Here is a 22,088-nt window from a genome sequence, read left to right as displayed (position 1 = left end):
TAAATAAGAAACGCGACAAAACTTTGGTATGGGATGAGAATTCGAATGAAGCTTTTGAATGCATTAAAGATAAATTTGCATCTACGATATTGTTAAATCATTTTAACAAAGATGCTAAATTATCTTTAACAGTAGATGCATCTAACACAGCGATTGGGGGCGTTATACAACAAAATTACAATAATAAAATTGAGCCCATTGCATTCTTTTCTAAAAAACTTTCTTCAACTGAAATTAAGTATAGTGCTTTTGATAGGGAATTATTGGCGATTTATTTAAATATAAAACATTTTAGATATCTTTTGGAAGGACGACAATTTACAGTTTATACGGACCATAAACCTTTGACTACTGCTTTAAATTCAAAAACAGAACGAAGTCCTAGACAAACGAGACACTTGGAATTTATAGCACAATTTACTGATGACATATAATACATTAAAGGAGAATCCAATGTTGTAGCAGATACGCTATCTAGAGCTTTTGAGGTTAATGCAATATATAATACAGAACTGAATTTTAAAATTTTACAAACTGAACAACAAAAAGATGATGACTTAAATCAACTTGTATCTGATTCTCAATATCTAAATTTAAAGTTAATTAATATTCCTATTTTAAATTTTAATATTTGGTGTGAAATTTCAGGAGAAACTCCTAGGCCATTTGTACCGAGTAATTTGCGAAAGACAGTATTTGATATTTTACATGGAATAGCACATCCGGGTACAAGAGCTACACGACGGCTCATAGTTAAAAAATATTATTGGCCTAATATGAATAAGGATATTAATATTTGGTCAAAAGAGTGTCTTAATTGTCAAAAGTCTAAAGTTTATCGTCATACATAATCCCCTGTTGTCAAAATTCAAATTCCCAAGAATAGATTTGAACACATCCATTTAGATATAGTTGGACCATTACCTATTTCAAAAGGACATCGCTATATTTTAACGATTATTGAAAGATTTACTCGTTGGCCTGAGGCATATGCATTAAAAGATATTTCAGCAACTACAATTGCAAATAAGTTTTTTAGAGAATATATTTCTCGGTTTGGAGTTCCGTTAAAGATAACAACTGATCAAGGTAGCCAATTTACATCGAAATTGTTTTCAGAGTTAACTAAATTACTTGGTAGTCACCAAATTACAACATCCGCATATCACCCTCAAGGAAATGGTATGGTTGAAAGGTTCCATAGACAATTAAAGACTACTATAATAGCTAGAGAGGACACAAATAATTGGTATGACGAGTTACCTGTCATATTACTTGGTTTGCGATCTATTTACAAAGAAGATATTTCGGCTACACCAGCGGAAATGGTTTTCGGTCAGAATTTACGGTTGCCAGGGGAACTTGTTGTGCCATCAGCTAAAAATTTCTCATCAACTGAAGTTTTAAGTAATTTACGTGAAAATTTTCGAAATGTTAGATCAAATTTAAGTCATCATAAAGATGCTGATACTGGAATTTATGTTCCAAAAGATCTTCAAACTTGTAAATTTGCATTCGTTCGAGTCATTAATAAACATTCATTACAACAACCATATGAAGGACCTTACAAAATTGTGGAAAAAGACCAAAAATGTTTTAAACTTGAAATAGATAATAATATTAAAACTATTCCTATTGATAGATTAAAACCGGCAATAATTGAGACAACAGACACAAACAACACCAAGAATTTACATAAAAAGAGAGTTACATTCAATTTGTTTAATGATAAATTTTCTTGAAGGGGGAGTAATGTAGGGTTCTTATTACCTTTATTTAACTTTGTATTTTAGTTACTTTGAACTTTTTAATTTTTAAATGTATTATAATTATTTTAAATTTCAATATTGATTTTCAATTTTCAAAAATTTTCATTGTTGTAAAAAAAATAAAAAATATTGACGTATACTTTTAGGCGAATTAATAAAATATAATATAAAGTTTAAAACGTGGTTTCAATCTCCACACTCATATCGTACAAACAAATTCTAGAGTCACCCCTGGTCCATCTTTATGGCGACATCTCGAAAAGGCGTCCATCTATAGAACTTAGGCCCACGGCCTTTTAAAATACTCATTAATACCTTTCATTTGATACCCATATCGTACAAAATAAATTCTAGAGTCAGCCCTGGTCCATCTTTATGGCGATATCTCGAAAAGGCGTCCATCTATAGAACATAGGCCCACGCCCTTTTAAAATACTCATAAATACTTTTCATTTGATACCCATATCGTACAAAATAAATTTTAGAGTCACCCCTGGTCCACCTTTATGGCGATATCTCAAAAATGCGTCCACCTATAGAACTAAGGCCCACCCCCTTTTAAAATACTCATTAACACCTTTCATTTGATACCCATATCGTACAAACAAATTCTAGAGTCAGGCCTGGTCCACCTTTATGGCGATATCCCTAAACGGCGTCCATCTATAAAACTATGGCCCACTTGCTCTTAAAATACTCTTTAATACCTTCCATTTGATACACATGTCATACAAACACATTCCAGGGTTACCCTAGGTTCTTTTTACAACATGGTGATTTTCCCCTTACTTTGTCTCCAAAGCTCTCAACTGAGTATGTAATGTTCGGTTAAACCCGAACTTAGCCTTCCTTACTTGTTTTATACTCAGTTGAGCAGAGCTCACAGAGTATATTAACATTGATTGGATAACGGTTGGTTGTACAGGTATAAAGGAATCGAGATAGATATAGACTTCCATATATCAAAATCATCAGTATCGAAAAAAAATTCGATTGAGCCATGTCCGTCCGTCCGTCTGTCCGTTAACACGATAACTTGAGTAAATTTTGAGGTATCTTGATGAAATTTGGTATGTAGGTTCCTGGGCACTCATCTCAGATCGCTATTTAAAATGAACGATATCGGACAATAACCACAAATAACCTTCTTCGATATCGAAAAATTCGAAAAATCGAAAAAGTGCGATAATTCATTACCAAATGCGGATTAAGCGATGAAACTTGGTAGGTGAGTTGAACTTATGACGCAACTAGTAAAATTTTGGACAATGGGCGTGGCACCGCCCACTTTTAAAAGAAGGTAATTTAGAAGTTTTGCAAGCTGTAATTTGGTATTCGTTGAAGATATCATGATAAAATTTGGCAGGAACGTTACTCTTATTACTATATTATTACTATATATACTATACTGCTTAATACAAATTAGCAAAATCGGAGAACGACAACGCGCACTTTTTAAAAAAAAATTTTTTTAATTCAAATTTTAAAAGAAAAGTTAATATCTTTACAGTATATAAGTAAATTATGTCAACATTCAACTCCAGTAATGATATGTTGCAACAAAATACAAAAATAAAAGAAAATTTCAAAATGGGCGTGGCTCCGCCCTTTTCCATTTAATTTGTCTAGGATACTTTTAATGCCATAAGTCGAACAAAAATTTACCAATCCTTGTGAAAGTTGGTAGAGGCTTAGATTCTAGGACGATAACTGTTTTCTGTGAAAAAGGGCGAAATCGGTTGAAGCCACGCCCAGTTTTTATACACAGTCGACCGTCTGTCCTACCGCTCGGCCGCTAACACGGTAACTTGAGCAAAAATCGATATATCTTTACTAAAATCAGTTCACGTACTTACCTGAACACACTTTGTATTGGTGTAAAAATGGCCGAAATCCGACTATGACCACGCCCACTTTTCGATATCGAAAATTACGAAAAATGAAAAAAATGCCATAATTATATACCAAATACGAAAAAAGGGATGAAACATGGTAATGGTATTGCTCTATTGATGCAAAATATAACTTAAATAAAAAACTTGGTAAAATGGGTGTGACACCTACCATATTAAGTGGAAGAAAATGAAAAAGTTTTGCAGGGTGAAATCAAAAGCCCTTGGAATTTTGGAAGGAATACTGTTGGTGGTATTACATATATAAATAAATTAGCGGTACCCGACAGATGATGTTCTGGATCACCCTGGTCCACATTTTGGTCGATATCTCGAAAACGCCTTCACATATACAACTAAGGGCCACTCCCTTTTAAAACCCTCATTAATACCTTTAATTTGATACCCATATCGTACAAACACATTCTAGAGTCACCCCTGGTCCACGTTTATGGCGATATCTCGAAAAGGCGTCCACATATAGAACCAAGGCCCACTCCTTTTTAAAATACTCATTAACACCTTTCATTTGATACCCATATCGTACAAAAAAATTCTAGAGTCACCCCTGGCCCACCTTTATGGCGATATCTCGAAAAGGAATCCACCTATAGAACTAAGGCCCACGCCCTTTTAAAATACTCATTAACACCTTTCATTTGATACCCATATCGTACAAAAAAATTCTAGAGTCACCCCTGGCCCACCTTTATGGCGATATCCCGAAAAGGTGTCCACCCATAGAACTTAGGCCCACTCCCTTTCAAAATACTCATTAACACCTTTCATTTGATACCCATATAGTACAAACAAATTCTAGAGTCACCCCTGGTCCACCTTTAGGGCGATATCTCGAAAAGGCGTCCACATATAGAACTAAGGCCCACGCCCTCTTAAAATACTCATTAACACCTTTCATTTGATACTCATATCGTACAAACAAATTCTAGAGTCACCCCTGGTCCATCCTTATGGCGATATCTCGAAAAGGCGTCCATCTATAGAACTTAGGCCCACGCCCTTTTAAAATACTCATTAACACCTTTCATTTGATACCCATATCGTACAAACTAAATTCTAGAGTCACCCCTGGCCCACCTTTATGGTGATATCTCGAAAAGGAATCCACCTATAGAACTAAAGCCCACGCCCTCTTAAAATACTCATTAACACCTTTCATTTGATACTCATATCGTACAAACAAATTCTAGTCACCCCTGGTCCATCTTTAAGGCGATATCTCGAAAAGGCGTCCATCTATAGAACTTAGGCCCACTCCCTTTTAAAATAATCATTAACACCTTTCATTTGATACCCATATCGTACAAACAAATTTTAGAGTCAGGCCTGGTCCACCTTTATGGCGATATCCCTAAATGGCCTCCATCTAAAAAACTATGGCCCACTTGCTCTTAAAATACTTTTTAATACCTTCCATTTGATACACATGTCATACAAACACATTCCAGGGTTACCCTAGGTTCTTTTTACAACATGGTGATTTTCCCTTACTTTGTCTCCACAGCTCTCAACTGAGTATGTAATGTACACCCGAACATAGCCTTCCTTACTTGTTAATTTTGGCTTCACTTTTTCCCAGATCTTCCGAAAGGTTTTTCCGACCTCCAATTTCCAGAAGCACTTATGCAACTTATTACAATATGCTTTTTACCTTTCTTTCCAATGACTTGAAAATTTGGTTTGCACAACTGAAAGCCCCGTCTCATCTACATTATAAATGTGAGTGGCTGAAAATTTATGCTTCTCACACTCTTCCTCAAGCAAATCAAAAGACATATTAACATTTTCTTTATTGATATCTTTTGATCTGACAAACGAAAATCCAGTAGGAGAACGGATACCTAACTTGTCCTTGTGGCGTTTACAGAAAGCATTAAGCCAGTCTTTACCGGCGCAACTATGTAGAATAGAAAACGGATTTGGAATGTTGCCTTAAATCGTCATTTTTCATTACAAAATCGTCCAAGCGTCATTCTAGTTGAAAATCGTCAAAATGACGACGGTGTCGTCAATCTGTCAACGCTCTCAATAAGTCAATTGAGTACTGAACTGCTTCGTGGCTTATGAGCGGTTATTCGTTTTACGAAGCATGAATATGTAAATGTGTGTTAGTGGATATAAGTGCTTGATATTCTTTATTTGCATACGCACCATTACTCATTTTTTGGTTAGTCCACTAACAACCTTAAAAGATGAATAATCGCAGCTCAATGATAGGAACACAGTGTGTAAATAAGCTGTTGAGCGATCTGTAGAATATAGACGTTGCAGACTCGATGTCATTACACGCATAAAACTCAGACCAGTCATGAGAAGCTATCAATTCATTTAGCAAAGTGAAATTGGTGTTATGAAAGCACTTTGAGCGAATACGAGTTATTCTTCTAGCTTTAGCAGGCATCTTAGGCTGAACAATGTCATATGCTATCTCAAGTGTATGGTGATGAGGATCCTCAGGAAGAGATAATGGAGAAATCCGACTTATGGAATTACCCTTAGATTCGCCAACCAGGACTAAATCCAACAACTTGTTGTTACAGTTTACCACATCGTTTACCTGTAGGAGAGACATATCAAGCAATCAATGAACAAAATCATGATGAACGGTGGGAGTCGAGAATATCGACTGGCTAGAAGTAATCCATTTTACTAAGGGTAAATTAAAGTTACCAAGAACAACAAGTCGATCATTTTCAAGCATTTGAGAATGCGAGCTCTAAATATTTAAACTATGGCTGTTATGGACATGCATATCCGACCGATGCGATCACACCATCGATGACATAGCTGAGACATATCCGACGCTCTTCAACCTTCTCTATACCGTACATGAATACAAAAATTTAATTATAACTTTATTGAAAGATTTGCCTGATATAGTAGGTAATGATGTAGACGACCTAATTAATAAGTATACAGACAGAACCATAATGATGAGTAAGTGATGCATATCTGTTGGAAAGCCTAAATAAATCCTACGAAGCATGTAGCTTTGAGGTATCTGGCTAAAATGTTATGTTCAAACCACTTTTATAAGGTAGCGATAATTGTATGGAACCAAAAACATCGGACCAATATGATATTTTTCTAATGCCAACTAAGGGTTTTGGTGCTTTCGTTAAGGGCATAAAGTACATAACCCAGCCGAAGACAAGGACGTCCTTGATTGTTTTGTTAAATATTGCAGTTTTCTTTTTTTTCTATAACTACATAATACAAATGTACATGCAAACATACATGGGTGCAGAATACCTGCTTATAGTTTTAATAAAAACAATGAGTTCGAGACCGCTAAATCGGATGACTGTACCGTTGTTTACATAACTAAGAAGGCGTCGAAAAGTAGAGGCTATAAAAGGGAGAGCATTTGGAAAAAGAAGCAAGTTTTGATGAGATTTTCTTATAGAACGGAGTTGCTGGACAGCTAGTTAATGCTGCGCGGTCTGCGAGTCGAGTCGGTGAAAAAAACAAAAAAATAGCATTAATTGCTTTGTAACATAAAATAGTGCAGGACTTGAATTGTCCGTCGTTGTGTAAAAGGTCGATTAAAATTAACAAGACTTTAAATAAAATTTCAAAGGAGTGCCAAGTCTGTGCGTCGAGACTTATAAAGACCTATAAAGGCACATATTATAAACCCAAATTATAAACGACTATGAAAGTTAATCTAAATTAATATAGACTGTTTGTGTAAAGTGCGATGAAGATTCCGTCTGTCCTTAGTACGGAATATTGTCCAAGGCTCAAACGTAATCTTTACCTATCCCCTGACATCAAGGCGAAGGGATAAGTATCGAGTGGTAAGAAAATGCGGTTCCAATTATATTCCTGTTTGCCGGCGGAAATAACCTATCGACGAGGAGTGATGTACAAGCTGAAACAGAGGCCGTTCTAATCTTTTTACTTTTAAATCATAAGATTGCAAATGTAAAAAAAAAAAACAAAAAAAAAAAACAAAAACAGAGAAAGAAAATTGTGAGGATGAACTATTAGAAGTAGTTCTTTTTTAGAATCGAAAATAGAAGTTTCGCTAAAAATGATAACGGAGAATTACACTACTGTACAATAATAATATTTACGACAAAAATCAAAAAAAAAAAAAAAAAATTGTTTTCAAATAGGAAAAGAAAGAATTGGTTTTTGGCTTAAAGTAACTTAATTTTTTTTTTGCGTAGAGCCATTGTATGTTCACGGAATGTGTATATGTAGAAGGTTTCAGAAATTGTGCAAAGCCCGTATGCTAAAAGTGTGTAAACCTAACATCACTATCGAACTTCTAAATTATCATTACACCTACCGATCAAACATGTTCAACGTAACATCCACATCATCATCGTCGTTGGGCCCTTCGCTGATGCTGCTCGTATGATGGTAAGTGAAACGTAAGAATTTCATATAATTGATCATATAGTTTTGCTAACACATATGTGTGTATGTATATATATGCCTAGACGTTGGTAAATTTTTGCGCCAGAGCATAACGCATGTACGTACATATGTGCACCTTCTTAGATACCTTTTATTATGAGGGTACGAGGTTGGATAGTGAAATCTGTAATTCGCCTTTAGTTTTATTTTAACTTTGTGCGTTCGGGATAAAATTTCTAAAACCCTTTATAAATGTACAAGCAACTTACTGTAGGCTCATTTCATGAAATTTTGTTTGAATTAAAACTTATAATAGTAGAAACTTTATCGAAACAAACAGGTTAAGCTTAGACGTACGAAAAGAGGATAATAGGCTATGTAAAATTTAAATTATAATAAATTCAAATTTTCTATATAGTGAAATCTGAAGTAGGTAAATTTCTAAGTTAATGACTTACAATTGTTGTTCCAGTCGGATTCAGAAATGTATAAAGCATGAACTTAAACTTTCGTATAAGTAAAATCATAAATATATAGATTTTGATGGTAATGAATTAAAGATTGTCAATATAAGTTTAATCAGAAATGTATAGATTCTAATGATAATGAATTAAATATTGTCTCTATAGTAAACTCAGAGATATGTCTTTTGAGTAATTTATTCAATTGATGGCGAAATGTAGAGATTGGCTATGGTAAGTTAGAGGAGATTTGACTTGGGTTAATGGAACAAAATGCGAACCATTAACAGGTAGGGTGGGTTACGACCGAGGGAGCTTCTACACCTTCTGCTTCCCTCATCGAAATGTTGTTGGAGTTGGCTTCCGGAATTCTTTTTTTGTTAGGAACCACATCTAGTAAGTATATCCTTGTCACTGCGTACGTTTTGGTTCCCTGTGTTTGTTTTTTTGCTGGATATCTTTTCAACCCTGCATACATTTATATTTTTTGTATGGCTTTCGCTGCATGCTACAAGGCAAGCCCACGCCCATTTTTCCTGAGCCACGCTGAAGCAACGCTAGGTATGCAGACCCGCTTTGAACGCATGCACCTACCATTTAATCCCTCTTATTTAGCAGCCATTTAGGAGAGAGTCCTTACATAAAAATATTGGCGCCCAACGTGTGGGGCCTAAAAGAAATAGATGACTTGAAAATAATAGATGTGAATCGCTATGTCTGACCAAATTGGCTAAACATGCGATAACATCTAACCTATTCTTTTCCCCACATAATATTCACAAATAATTTTCGCGCTTAGTGAAAGAAGCCAGGATATGAGGATTTCGGGTTAATTCGAATTATTTCCGCGGATTTTGTTAAGTCAAACATTTTGTTATCGTTTTATCGTTTTGAGTGCCGAATAGGCTGGACTTTATTATATCGGGAGTTCTTGATTAATTACCGCTTTGTTCGCATTCGAAATAAACTTTCATTTTTAGTATCATATGTTCTCAGTAAGTTAAGTGGATAGCTTTTTTTTTGATTCGATCTCTTTTGAATCATACCCTTTGCTGTACTGAAAACATGTTTCATATCTCAAACTGACTTTATTATATAGCGAATTGTTGAGCTGTAATCCTACAAAGTAGTGAAGGTAAAGCAGTGAGAATTTTTCTTTCTCGCCAGCATTAATGTTTTTTTTCTACGGAAGGAAGCAACAACAACAACGTTTAGTAAAAGTTAAATTTTTTTTCAGGTTACCCGCCATAGCATTCTCTACAGAGTAGTCCATCAAATATCTTTTTATTAACCTTTTTTTTTTTTTGAAAATTTGAAAACGTGTAAGCATAGGTATTTAGCCTTTGTCGTCCGTCGTACAAACCTTGAGTTTCTTTCGTCGGATTAAAATACAAAAATCATTTAAACTTTAATATATATATCGAATTCTTTTTGGCTGTAAATCTAACCATGCCCATTACGCATAGTCCCGACAATGCTACTGGTGGTACAGACCCCGCTTCCATGAATGTCACGATCTGTACAATATGTAGCGAAAACTTTCATACTAGCTCAGATAAGATAGAGACCACCTGTAAGCACTAGTTTCATTTGACCTGTTTGTCGTCAAGCATGTACTTTACCTGATTTGAAACCCATTACCGAAACCGTTAATAGAAGCACTGGCGCAGTTTCCAGGGATCGCCCTAATACGCGAAGATATCCTCAAGGAAATCAACAGCTTCGTCTAACTACAGCGAATGCACGAACGTCTGAGCAGACTCATAGCCCTAGAAACCCGCGTCGGACTAACCATCAACCTATAAACGTAAACCCATTAACGGAACACAGAGTTCAGGAAATAATTGCTTTTTCCATGAATGACCTTCGACAGGAAATTACGAGCACTCTCGCCAATGAAATTCAAAGTATGTTGCAAAATTTACATCTAAATCGACGAAGATCTCCGTCACCTAACCAATCGCGACACCAAGAGGCAGATTGGTCACGCGAAATCCCGTTTGAGGAACGGAGCTCTAGACGCTTGTTAAATAACCCACGAAGGACAGAATCCTTAGGTATTGACAATATTACATTGGCCAAAAAATCTCTAACCTTATTCGAAATTGGCAAATTCGCTTCAATGGTTCCACCGATAGTATGTCGGTTGATCAGTTTATATATCGTATAAACACTCTAACGTCCTTACACCTAAACGGAAATTTTGATGTTTTATGCAAACATGTTCATTCAATTTTTGAAGGGAAAGCTCTTCAGTGGTTTTGGAGATATCGCCAACAAATAGATACTCTCGAGTGGTTCGAGTTGTGCGATGCAATGCGTCGACAATTCAAAGACTACTCTACAGACTCCGAAATCAAAGACGATATTAGGCGACGAAAACAAAAACCTACCGAACTGTTTGACGAGTATTTCGATGCGGTCATGTTAATATGCGACAGGCTACGATTTCCACTCGGTGAACATGAACTTGTAGAGATTCTTTTACGAAACTTAAAACCCGATTTAAGACACGAATTATTACACCTTGATATAGAAGACATTCATACGTTGCGAAAAGAGGTCCGTAAACACGAGAAATTCTTCCGCGATTTCCATACCTCTGGTCCACGTCAATACCCTATTCGGAAGCATGTCTTCGAGGTGAGGAACGAATCGAACGACGAAGGACAACTAGCAGTAGTGGAGGAAGATCCCCAAATGGAGATTGATGCGTTAGTTTCAAGCGAACAGAAATGCTGGAATTGCGAAGAGATAGGTCATCGGTACCAGGATTGCCTAAACGCGCGAAGGATTTTTTGTTATGGATGCGGAGCAGTAAACGTCTACAAACCCAACTGCACCAAGTGTAAGACCCTTTCGGAAAACGGGAAGAAGGATGTTCGTCGGACATCAGACGGACGTCCTGCGAATCGTTCTCGGAATTAGGTGAAAAATCAAACCCGGATGATCCTGTTCAAGTAAAGGAAAATACCGACCGAGTTAATCATTTACCGACTTCTACAAAACTAATTTTACCACCATCGAATAACGAATCCGCCAATGGCGATCACAATGACAAACATTTCCTTTTTAAACCATATCACGTTCGACTAGCTGAGTATAAACTTATTAGAGCGAAGATTTTCGCAAACAAAAATGAACAGCTTAAAGAGACTCGATCTTCAAAGCGAATGCGTGCTTATTGGCAACGCAAAAAGGCATTACAAAAGATAATTATATCACCCGTAAAATATAATGGCTCGGATATTCCGTATGCGAACTTGGTTATATTTGGAAAAAACTATTTGGCTTTATTAGATAGCGGTGCTAATAAGAGTTGCATAGGATCCAATTTGGCAAAATTAATTTCACTAGATCCCACGTATAAGATCCGTAGAGTTTTAAGCAGTGTAAGAACAGCAGATGGTAAGAAACAAAGCGTAGTAGGAACCATCTCTATTCTATTGTCCTTTAACAATCAGGAGAAAGAAGTTGAATTTTTGATAGTACCTTCAGTAACCAATGATGTAATTTGTGGCATGGATTTTTGGCAAATTTTCGGTTTAAAAGTTACTACTGATCCCTTAAATTATCAGATAAATTCTTTAAATTTAGACGCCGAGTCCTTACCCCTTTCCTCAGAGCAGAGCTACAAACTAAAAATGACGAAAGCCGTATTTCCCTCATACGAAAAGGAAGGACTAGGGTCAACTACTCTTGTTGAGCATACAATTAATACAGGTTCTGCAAGTCCGATAAAACAGAGATATTACCCTATTTCCCCTGCAATGGAGAAGATACTCTGTAAGGAACTTGACAGAATGCTCGAACTAGGTGTTATTGAAGAAACTGGAGAATCGCCCTGGTCGTCTCCAGGTGTGCTGATCGTTAAACCGGGGAAATCAAGGTTCTGCTTAGATTCCAGAAAGCTTAATGAAGTTACCATCAAAGACGCTTATCCGATACCTAATATTGAGGGGTTACTTTCACGTTTACCACCTGTGTACTGCATTTCGAAAATTTATTTAAAAGACGCCTTTTGGCAGATTAGTCTTTCGCCAGAGTCACGTCCCAAAACTGCATTCACGGTTCCCAATCGGCCAATGTATCAATTTACACGTATGCCATTCGGGCTGTGTAATGCTCCACAAACAATGTGCCGTTTGATGGACAAAGTGATACCGTACCATCTAAAAACTCACGTTTTCGTATACCTGGATGACCTTTTGATAGTATCTCAATCTTTTGATGAACATATTAGCCACCTGTTAGAAGTAGCAAGTCAGTTACGAAAAGCAGGGCTGACGATTAATGTTAGCAAAAGCGCGTTTGCGTTACGCAAAGTGAAGTATCTTGGATTTGTTGTGGGCAATGGCACGCTAGCAGTCGATGATGACAAAGTAAAAGCAATTACCGATTATCCGGCTCCGAAAAGCGTACGCCAGATAAGACGATTTCTGGGTATGACCGGATGGTATCGTCGATTCATCCCAGATTATGCTAGCCTTACATTTCCGCTAACTGAGCTTCTGTCGAAGAGGAAGAAATTCGTGTGGAGTACAGCCGCACAAGAGGCCTTCGAATCAGTAAAGGCTAAGTTAACATCAGCTCCCTTACTAGTTCATCCCGATTACTCTAAACCCTTTATTGTACAATGCGACGCAAGCCAATGTGGCGTAGGCGCACTCTTGGCCCAAGCCGATGAAAATGGTGAGGAAAAACCAATAGCGTACATGTCCCATAAGCTTAATAGGGCTCAACGAAATTATACTGTCACGGAGCTGGAATGTTTGGCAGTAGTGATGGCCATAAAGAAGTTCAGACCGTACATAGAAGGGCAAGAGTTTAAGGTAGTAACGGAACATGCCAGTTTAAAATGGCTTATGCGCCAGAAAGACCTGAGTGGTAGATTGGCCAGATGGGCATTGAAACTGCAGGGATTCAGCTTTTCAATTGAACATCGTAAAGGTAGCGAAAACAAAGTAGCCGATGCACTTTCGCGACTTTTTGAAAATGAAGAGTTAGATATTGCAGAAATAGAGTTAGAAATTATGCCAGAAGTCGACTTGGAGTCAGAGTTCTTCGAGTCCGCTGATTATAAAAGCCTTAGAGAAAAGTATGCTCAGTCAGACCTGCCAGACTACAAGGTAGTAGACAGATATATTTATTATCGCGCATCGTTTAGCAGTGACGAAAGGATAGAAGAAGATACATGGAAACTATTCGTACCAGTTGAACTACGAGAAAGCGTAATGTATTCTGCTCATAACCAACCTGCATCTGCTCATGGAGGAATTGCAAAACTTTAGAGCGAATTCGCAGAAATCTCTACTGGCCAGGAATGGTAATAGATGTACGCAACTATGTACTAAATTGTGATCTATGTAAAACATCTAAAAGCCCCACTTACACCCTTAGACCTCTAATGGGACAATTGGTGGAAACAGATCGTCCATTCCAACGTCTATACATGGATCTTATCGGACCCTTTCCGAGGTCTAAGCAAGGACATATCGGACTGTTTATAATATTAGACCATTTTTCTAAATTTACTTTTCTAAGACCGCTTAAAAAGTTTACGTCGAACTTGATGATACAGTACCTGAAAGAAAATATATTTGATTGCTTCGGAGTACCTGAGATTGTAGTTTTGGATAATGGAAGAAAGTTCGTTTCGAAGGAATTTACGAATTTTCTAGGCAAACATGGTGTCAAGCCCATACGAACTGCTGTCTACGCTCCCCAATCTAATGCATCTTAACGAGTTAATCGTTCAGTAAACGAAGCGCTAAGATCATATATCCGTAGAGATCAACGAGATTGGGACAAGTATATAAGTAGTATAAACTCATCGCTAAGGAATGGGTTACATCACACTCTTGGAAAATCCCCATACTACGTTGTTTTTGGTCAACATATGTTGACACATGGAAAAAACTATAAATTGTTACGGAACCTTAGTTTACTAAACGAAGGTAGTGCCAAACTAGCGAGAGAAGATGAATTTAACTTTATTCGTGAAGACGTCAAAAGCAAAATTAAAATGGCTCATGATAAGAACACCCGCATATATAATTTGCGATCACGGAAGCGAGAATTCCAAATTGGTCAAGAGGTTTTACGCAGAAACTTTGCACAAAGTAATCTCCTAAAACACTTCAACGCTAAATTAGCTCCGAAAGGCATCCGTTCCAAAGTAGTAGAACGAGTGGGAAACTCTTACTATGTGCTCGAGGATATCGAAGGAAAAGGTAAAGGTACTTATCACGCCAAAGACATATGGTGACATCGTAAAAGCAAACCAAAATAACATGTTGTAATTTTTTTTTTGCTCAAAATGGAATAAAAGCGTACGCGCGCGCAAACGCTAACTTCCGCAAGCCATCGTTAGCATTTGTCTGGGTGGGGGAGTTTGTGAGGGGTATATGCTCCAAGTGAATTTACACTGGGTATGCGGATACCAAATTAGTTATCATTTATATGTATAATGATAACTGGTATTGTCAATGTAGATCAAAGAGCGCGCGATCACACCATCGATGACATAGCTGAGACATATCCGACGCTCTTCAACCTTCTCTATACCGTACATGAATACAAAAATTTAATTATAACTTTATTGAAAGATTTGCATAACTTTATTGAAAGATTTGCCGGATATAGTAGGTAATGATGTAGACGACCTAATTAATAAATATACAGACAGAACCAGAATGATGAGTAAGTGATGCATATCTGTTGGAAAGCCTAAATAAATCCTACGAAGCATGTAGTTTTGAGGTATCTGGCTAAAATGTTATGTTCAAACCACTTTTATAAGGTAGCGATAATTTTATGGAACCAAAAACATCGGACCAATATGATATTTTTCTAATGCCAACTAAGGGTTTTGGTGCTTTCGTGAAGGGCATAAAGTACATAACCCAGCCGAAGACAAGGACGTCCTTGATTGTTTTGTTAAATATTGCAGTTTTCTTTTTTTTTCTATAACTACATAATACAAATGTACATACAAACATACATGGGTGCAGAATACCTGCTTATAGTTTTAATAAAAACAATGAGTTCGAGACCGCTAAATCGGACGACTGTACCGTTGTTTACATAACTAAGAAGGCGTCGAAAAGAAGAGGCTATAAAAGGGAGAGCATTTGGAAAAAGAAGCAAGTTTTGATGAGATTTTCTTATAGAACGGAGTTGCTGGACAGCTAGTTAATGCTGTGCGGTCTGCGAGTCGAGTCGGTGAAAAAAACAAAAAAATAGCATTAATTGCTTTGTAACATAAAATAGTGCAGGACTTGAATTGTCCGTCGTTGTGTAAAAGGTCGATTAAAATTAACAAGACTTTAAATAAAATTTCAAAGGAGTGCCAAGTCTGTGCGTCGAGACTTATAAAGACCTATAAAGGCACATATTATAAACCCAAATTATAAACGACTATGAAAGTTAATCTAAATTAATATAGACTGTTTGTGTAAAGTGCGATGAAGATTCCGTCTGTCCTTAGTACGGAATATTGTCCAAGGCTCAAACGTAATCTTTACCTATCCCCTGACATCAAGGCGAAGGGATAAGTATCGAGTGGTAAGAAAATGCGGTTCCAATCATATTCCTGTTTGCCGGCGGAAATAACCTATCGACGAGGAGTGATGTACAAGCTGAAACAGAGGCCGTTCTAATCTTTTTACTTTTAAATCATAAGATTGCAAATGTAAAAAAAAAAAAAAAAAAAAAACAGAGAAAGAAAATTGTGAGGATGAACTATTAGAAGTAGTTCTTTTGTAGAATAGAAAATAGAAGTTTCGCTAAAAATGATAATGGAGAATTACACTACTGTACAATAATAATATTTACGACAAAAATCAAAAAAAAAAAAAAAAAAAATTGTTTTCAAATAGGAAAAGAAAGAATTGGTTTTTGGCTTAAAGTAACTAAATTTTTTTTGCGTAGAGCCATTGTATGTTCACGGAATGTGTATATGTAGAAGGTTTCAGAAATTGTGCAAAGCCCGTATGCTAAAAGTGTGTAAACCTAACATCACTATCGAACTTCTAAATTATCATTACACCTACCGATCAAACATGTTCAACGTAACATCAACATCATCATCGTCGTTGGGCCCTTCGCTGATGCTGCTCGTATGATGGTAAGTGAAACGTAAGAATTTCATATAATTGATCATATAGTTTTGCTAACACATATGTGTGTATGTATATACATGCCTAATCGTTGGTAAATTTTTGCGCCAGAGCATTACGCATGTACGTACATATGTGCACCTTCTTAGATACCTTTTATTATGAGGGTACGAGGTTGGATAGTGAAATCTGTAATTCGCCTTTAGTTTTATTTTAACTTTGTGCGTTCGGGATAAAATTTCTAAAACCCTTTATAAATGTACAAGCAACTTACTGTAGGCTCATTTCATGAAATTTTGTTTGAATTAAAACTTATAATAGTAGAAACTTTATCGAAACAAACAGGTTAAGCTTAGACATACGAAAAGAGGATAATAGGCTATGTAAAATTTAAATTATAATAAATTCAAATTATCTATATAGTGAAATCTGAAGTAGGTAAATTTCTAAGTTAATGACTTACAATTGTTGTTCCAGTCGGATTCAGAAATGTATAAAGCATGAACTTAAACTTTCGTATAAGTAAAATCATAAATATATAGATTTTGATGGTAATGAATTAAAGATTGTCAATATAAGTATAATCAGAAATGTATAGATTCTAATGATAATGAATTAAATATTGTCTCTATAGTAAACTCAGAGATATGCCTTTTGAGTAATTTATTCAATTGATGGCGAAATGTAGAGATTGGCTATGGTAAGTTAGAGGAGATTTGACTTGGGTTAATGGAACAAAATGCGAACCATTAACAGGTAGGGTGGGTTACGACCGAGGGAGCTTCTACACCTTCTGCTTCCCTCATCGAAATGTTGTTGGAGTTGGCTTCCGGAATTCTTTTTTTGTTAGGAACCACATCTAGTAAGTATATCCTTGTCACTGCGTAAGTTTTGGTTCCCTGTGTTTGTTTTTTTGCTGGATATCTTTTCAACCCTGCATACATTTATATTTTTTGTATGGCTTTCGCTGCATGCTACAAGGCAAGCCCACGCCCATTTTCCCTGAGCCACGCTGAAGCAACGCTAGGTATGCAGACCCGCTTTGAACGCATGCACCTACCATTTAATCCCTCTTATTTAGCAGCCATTTAGGAGAGAGTCGTTACATAAAAATATTGGCGCCCAACGTGTGGGGCCTAAAAGAAATAGATGACTTGAAAATAATAGATGTGAATCGCTATGTCTGACCAAACATTTTGTTATCGTTTTATCGTTTTGAATGCCGAATAGGCTGGACTTTATTATATCGGGAGTTCTTGATTAATTACCGCTTTGTTCGCATTCGAAATAAACTTTCATTTTTAGTATCATAAGTTCTCAGTAAGTTAAGTGGATAGCTTTTTTTTGATTCGATCTCTTTTGAATCATACCCTTTGCTGTACTGAAAACATGTTTCATATCTCAAACTGACTTTATTATATAGCGAATTGTTGAGCTGTAATCCTACAAAGTAGTGAAGGTAAAGCAGTGAGAATTTTTCTTTCTCGCCAGCATTAATGTTTTTTTTCTACGGAAGGAAGCAACAACAACAACGTTTAGTAAAAGTTAAATTTTTTTTCAGGTTACCCGCCATAGCATTCTCTACAGAGTAGTCCATCAAATATCTTTTTATTAACCTTTTTTTTTGAAAATTTGAAAACCGCGGGTTCGAATCGAGCTCAAGGCCTAACAACAATTTTTTATCATTATTATTGTTATGATAAATTTTTTCTTAATTGAAAAAATTTTTAAATTAGAATAGAAGAAAGAAAAAATTTTAGACAACTGCCAAAGCTCGTTGTATAGATCCATTTCGGGAACTGCTAAATTCCTTCATCGGCAACGTTTAGGCGCCGCTGCTATAACCATTCAGCCACCACAGCGGTTTTTTGTTTGTCTTCATTAATCCTACTTCCATTCTGGTTCGTGGCAATTGATATTCACAACACTGCGACATCTGTTGCAGAATAGCTGTGAAAATTGGACTTGTTTGTTGGCAATGCTGCCATAGTGTCATATTTTGTTGACACTTTTTTCCCCGTGCTCTGGGATGTAATAACAATTTTTGTTGTTATATCGGCCTACTGATTTTAAGATCGCGGGTTCGAATCGAGCTCAAGGCCTAACAATAATTTTTTATCATTATTATTGTTATGATAAATTTTTTCTTAATTGAAAAAATTTTTAAATTAGAATAGAAGAAAGAAAAAATTTTAGACAACTGCCAAAGCTCGTTGTATAGATCCATTTCGGGAACTGCTAAATTCCTTCATCGGCAACGTTTAGGCGCCGCTGCTATAACCATTCAGCCACCACAGCGGTTTTTTGTTTGTCTTCATTAATCCTACTTCCATTCTGGTTCGTGCCAATTGATATTCACAACACTGCGACATCTGTTGCAGAATAGCTGTGAAAATTGGACTTGTTTGTTGGCAATGCTGCCATAGTGTCATATTTTATTGACACTTTTTTCCCCGTGCTCTGGGATGTATTAACAATTTTTGTTGTTATATCGGCCTACTGATTTTAAGATCGCGGGTTCGAATCGAGCTCAAGGCCTAACAATAATTTTTTATCATTATTATTGTTATGATAAATTTTTTCTTAATTGAAAACATTTTTAAATTAGAATAGAAGAAAGAAAAAATTTTAGACAACTGCCAAAGCTCGTTGTATAGATCCATTTCGGGAACTGCTAAATTCCTTCATCGGCAACGTTTAGGCGCCGCTGCTATAACCATTCAGCCACCACAGCGGTTTTTTGTTTGTCTTCATTAATCCTACTTCCATTCTGGTTCGTGCCAATTGATATTCACAACACTGCGACATCTGTTGCAGAATAGCTGTGAAAATTGGACTTGTTTGTTGGCAATGCTGCCATAGTGTCATATTTTATTGACACTTTTTTCCCCGTGCTCTGGGATGTAATAACAATTTTTGTTGTTATATCGGCCTACTGATTTTAAGATCGCGGGTTCGAATCGAGCTCAAGGCCTAACAATAATTTTTTATCATTATTATTGTTATGATAAATTTTTTCTTAATTGAAAAAATTTTTAAATTAGAATAGAAGAAAGAAAAAATTTTAGACAACTGCCAAAGCTCGTTGTATAGATCCATTTCGGGAACTGCTAAATTCCTTCATCGGCAACTTTTAGGCGCCGCTGCTATAACCATTCAGCTACCACAGCGGTTTTTTGTTTGTCTTCATTAAACCTACTTCCATTCTGGTTCGTGCCAATTGATATTCACAACACTGCGACATCTGTTGCAGAATAGCTGTGAAAATTGGACTTGTTTGTTGGCAATGCTGCCATAGTGTCATATTTTATTGACACTTTTTTCCCCGTGCTCTGGGATGTATTAACAATTTTTGTTGTTATATCGGCCTACTGATTTTAAGATCGCGGGTTCGAATCGAGCTCAAGGCCTAACAATAATTTTTTATCATTATTATTGTTATGATAAATTTTTTCTTAATTGAAAAAATTTTTAAATTAGAATAGAAGAAAGAAAAAATTTTAGACAACTGCCAAAGCTCGTTGTATAGATCCATTTCGGGAACTGCTAAATTCCTTCATCGGCAACGTTTAGGCGCCGCTGCTATAACCATTCAGCCACCACAGCGGTTTTTTGTTTGTCTTCATTAATCCTACTTCCATTCTGGTTCGTGCCAATTGATATTCACAACACTGCGACATCTGTTGCAGAATAGCTGTGAAAATTGGACTTGTTTGTTGGCAATGCTGCCATAGTGTCATATTTTATTGACACTTTTTTCCCCGTGCTCTGGGATGTATTAACAATTTTTGTTGTTATATCGGCCTACTGATTTTAAGATCGCGGGTTCGAATGAGCTCAAGGCCTAACAATAATTTTTTATCATTATTATTGTTATGATAAATTTTTTCTTAATTGAAAAAATTTTTAAATTAGAATAGAAGAAAGAAAAAATTTTAGACAACTGCCAAAGCTCGTTCTATAGATCCATTTCGGGAACTGCTAAATTCCTTCATCGGCAACGTTTAGGCGCCGCTGCTATAACCATTCAGCCACCACAGCGGTTTTTTGTTTGTCTTCATTAATCCTACTTCCATTCTGGTTCGTCCCAATTGATATTCACAACACTGCGACATCTGTTGCAGAATAGCTGTGAAAATTGGACTTGTTTGTTGGCAATGCTGCCATAGGTCATATTTTATTGACACTTTTTTCCCCGTGCTCTGGGATGTATTAACAATTTTTGTTGTTATATCGGCCTACTGATTTTAAGATCGCGGCTTCGAATCGAGCTCAAGGCCTAACAATAATTTTTTATCATTTGTGACTTTATTTATAAGCCTGCTCGGGCGCCATATGTGACGGACTAATTCCTGCTGAGGTATGCCCAGTCCGTCCAGGGTTCCTCTGAAAACTTTGTCTAGCTCCACGATCACTGGTGGTACAAAGTTCGTTATCCGATGGGGTCCACTGTACCTGGGCGCTAGTTTGGCTGCAAAGTTATCCACCGCTTTTGACAGCTGATGCTCCTTTACCAGCACTAGGTCGCCTATAGCCGGTCGCCATTGCCTTCTTCTTAAATTATAATGCTTTGCTTGCTCTGCTGATGCTCGCTCTTGCTTCCGTCGTACCATCTCGAATATCTCCCTCATCTTCATCGATTTCTCCGCTGGATTAGCTACTCTCTCACTGTGACGGACTAATTCCTGCTGAGGTATGCCCAGTCTGTCCAGGGTTCCTATATTTGGTGGGGGAACATATTCCGATGAAAATAAATAGACAAAGGAGTTCGGAAAACGTTATAAAGTTTATTTAAAAAGGGATCGATATCCTTAAGAGCTACTTCTATTCTTTGTCCCTGTCTAAATAAGAGTAGCTGAGGTAGAACCCCTCTGCTAGCTCTCCGTCAGTTGGAGTAGAAACCTCCTACTGAATATAAAATAATTCACGAAATGAAGTAGAAACCTTCAGGTCGTGTTGGTCAGTGGTAGAAGCCCACTGACTCGTATGCCTATCTCCTAGCTTCTGCTCTTACAAGCTAATTTTCCGCCCTTATATACGATTTTGTACGCCGGTGGACAGTTATTTCCTAAAAACAATTCATTGTAATAATTCCTCAGTTATAAAATTATGTAGGACTGCACGTAGGCAGTCAGTAATTTTACAATAACAATTATAAAAGCTGGAAATGCAAAAATCGAATTCTAGTTTAACGCTACTTTCGCTGTATTCTATTAGTACATACATACGCTTACATGCTAACATGCGTTTTCCCTCTTTCCATTATCATACATATGGTGGTACATCGGTATATTTTCGATCATGTATGGCGATTCGCTATCCCGGCATTTCATATCCCAATTTTAGGGAGCCCTCATATACATAGCGAACAATGTGCCAAATCTCGTACGTACGCTTGTTGTATGCCTGCCGTGTTTTCCAGTCTTTGCTTTACCTATCGAATTCGATCATTTGTGT

The 22,088-nt window shown here is 36.7% G+C and overlaps 1 protein-coding gene across 1 annotated transcript in view; it reads right to left on the bottom strand.

Moving 5' to 3' along the window:
* The window catches only part of LOC137235415 (potassium voltage-gated channel protein Shal-like), a 1,011,987-nt gene that overhangs the window by 104,777 nt on the left and 885,122 nt on the right, over positions 1–22,088 (bottom strand). The gene's annotated exons all lie outside the window — the stretch shown is intronic.

Source organism: Eurosta solidaginis, chromosome X, assembly GCF_040869045.1.
Source record: "Eurosta solidaginis isolate ZX-2024a chromosome X, ASM4086904v1, whole genome shotgun sequence".
NCBI classification, from domain to species: domain Eukaryota; kingdom Metazoa; phylum Arthropoda; class Insecta; order Diptera; family Tephritidae; genus Eurosta; species Eurosta solidaginis.
The sequence above is the reverse complement of the archived record's forward strand: the minus strand, read 5'-3'. Positions and strand labels throughout refer to the sequence as shown.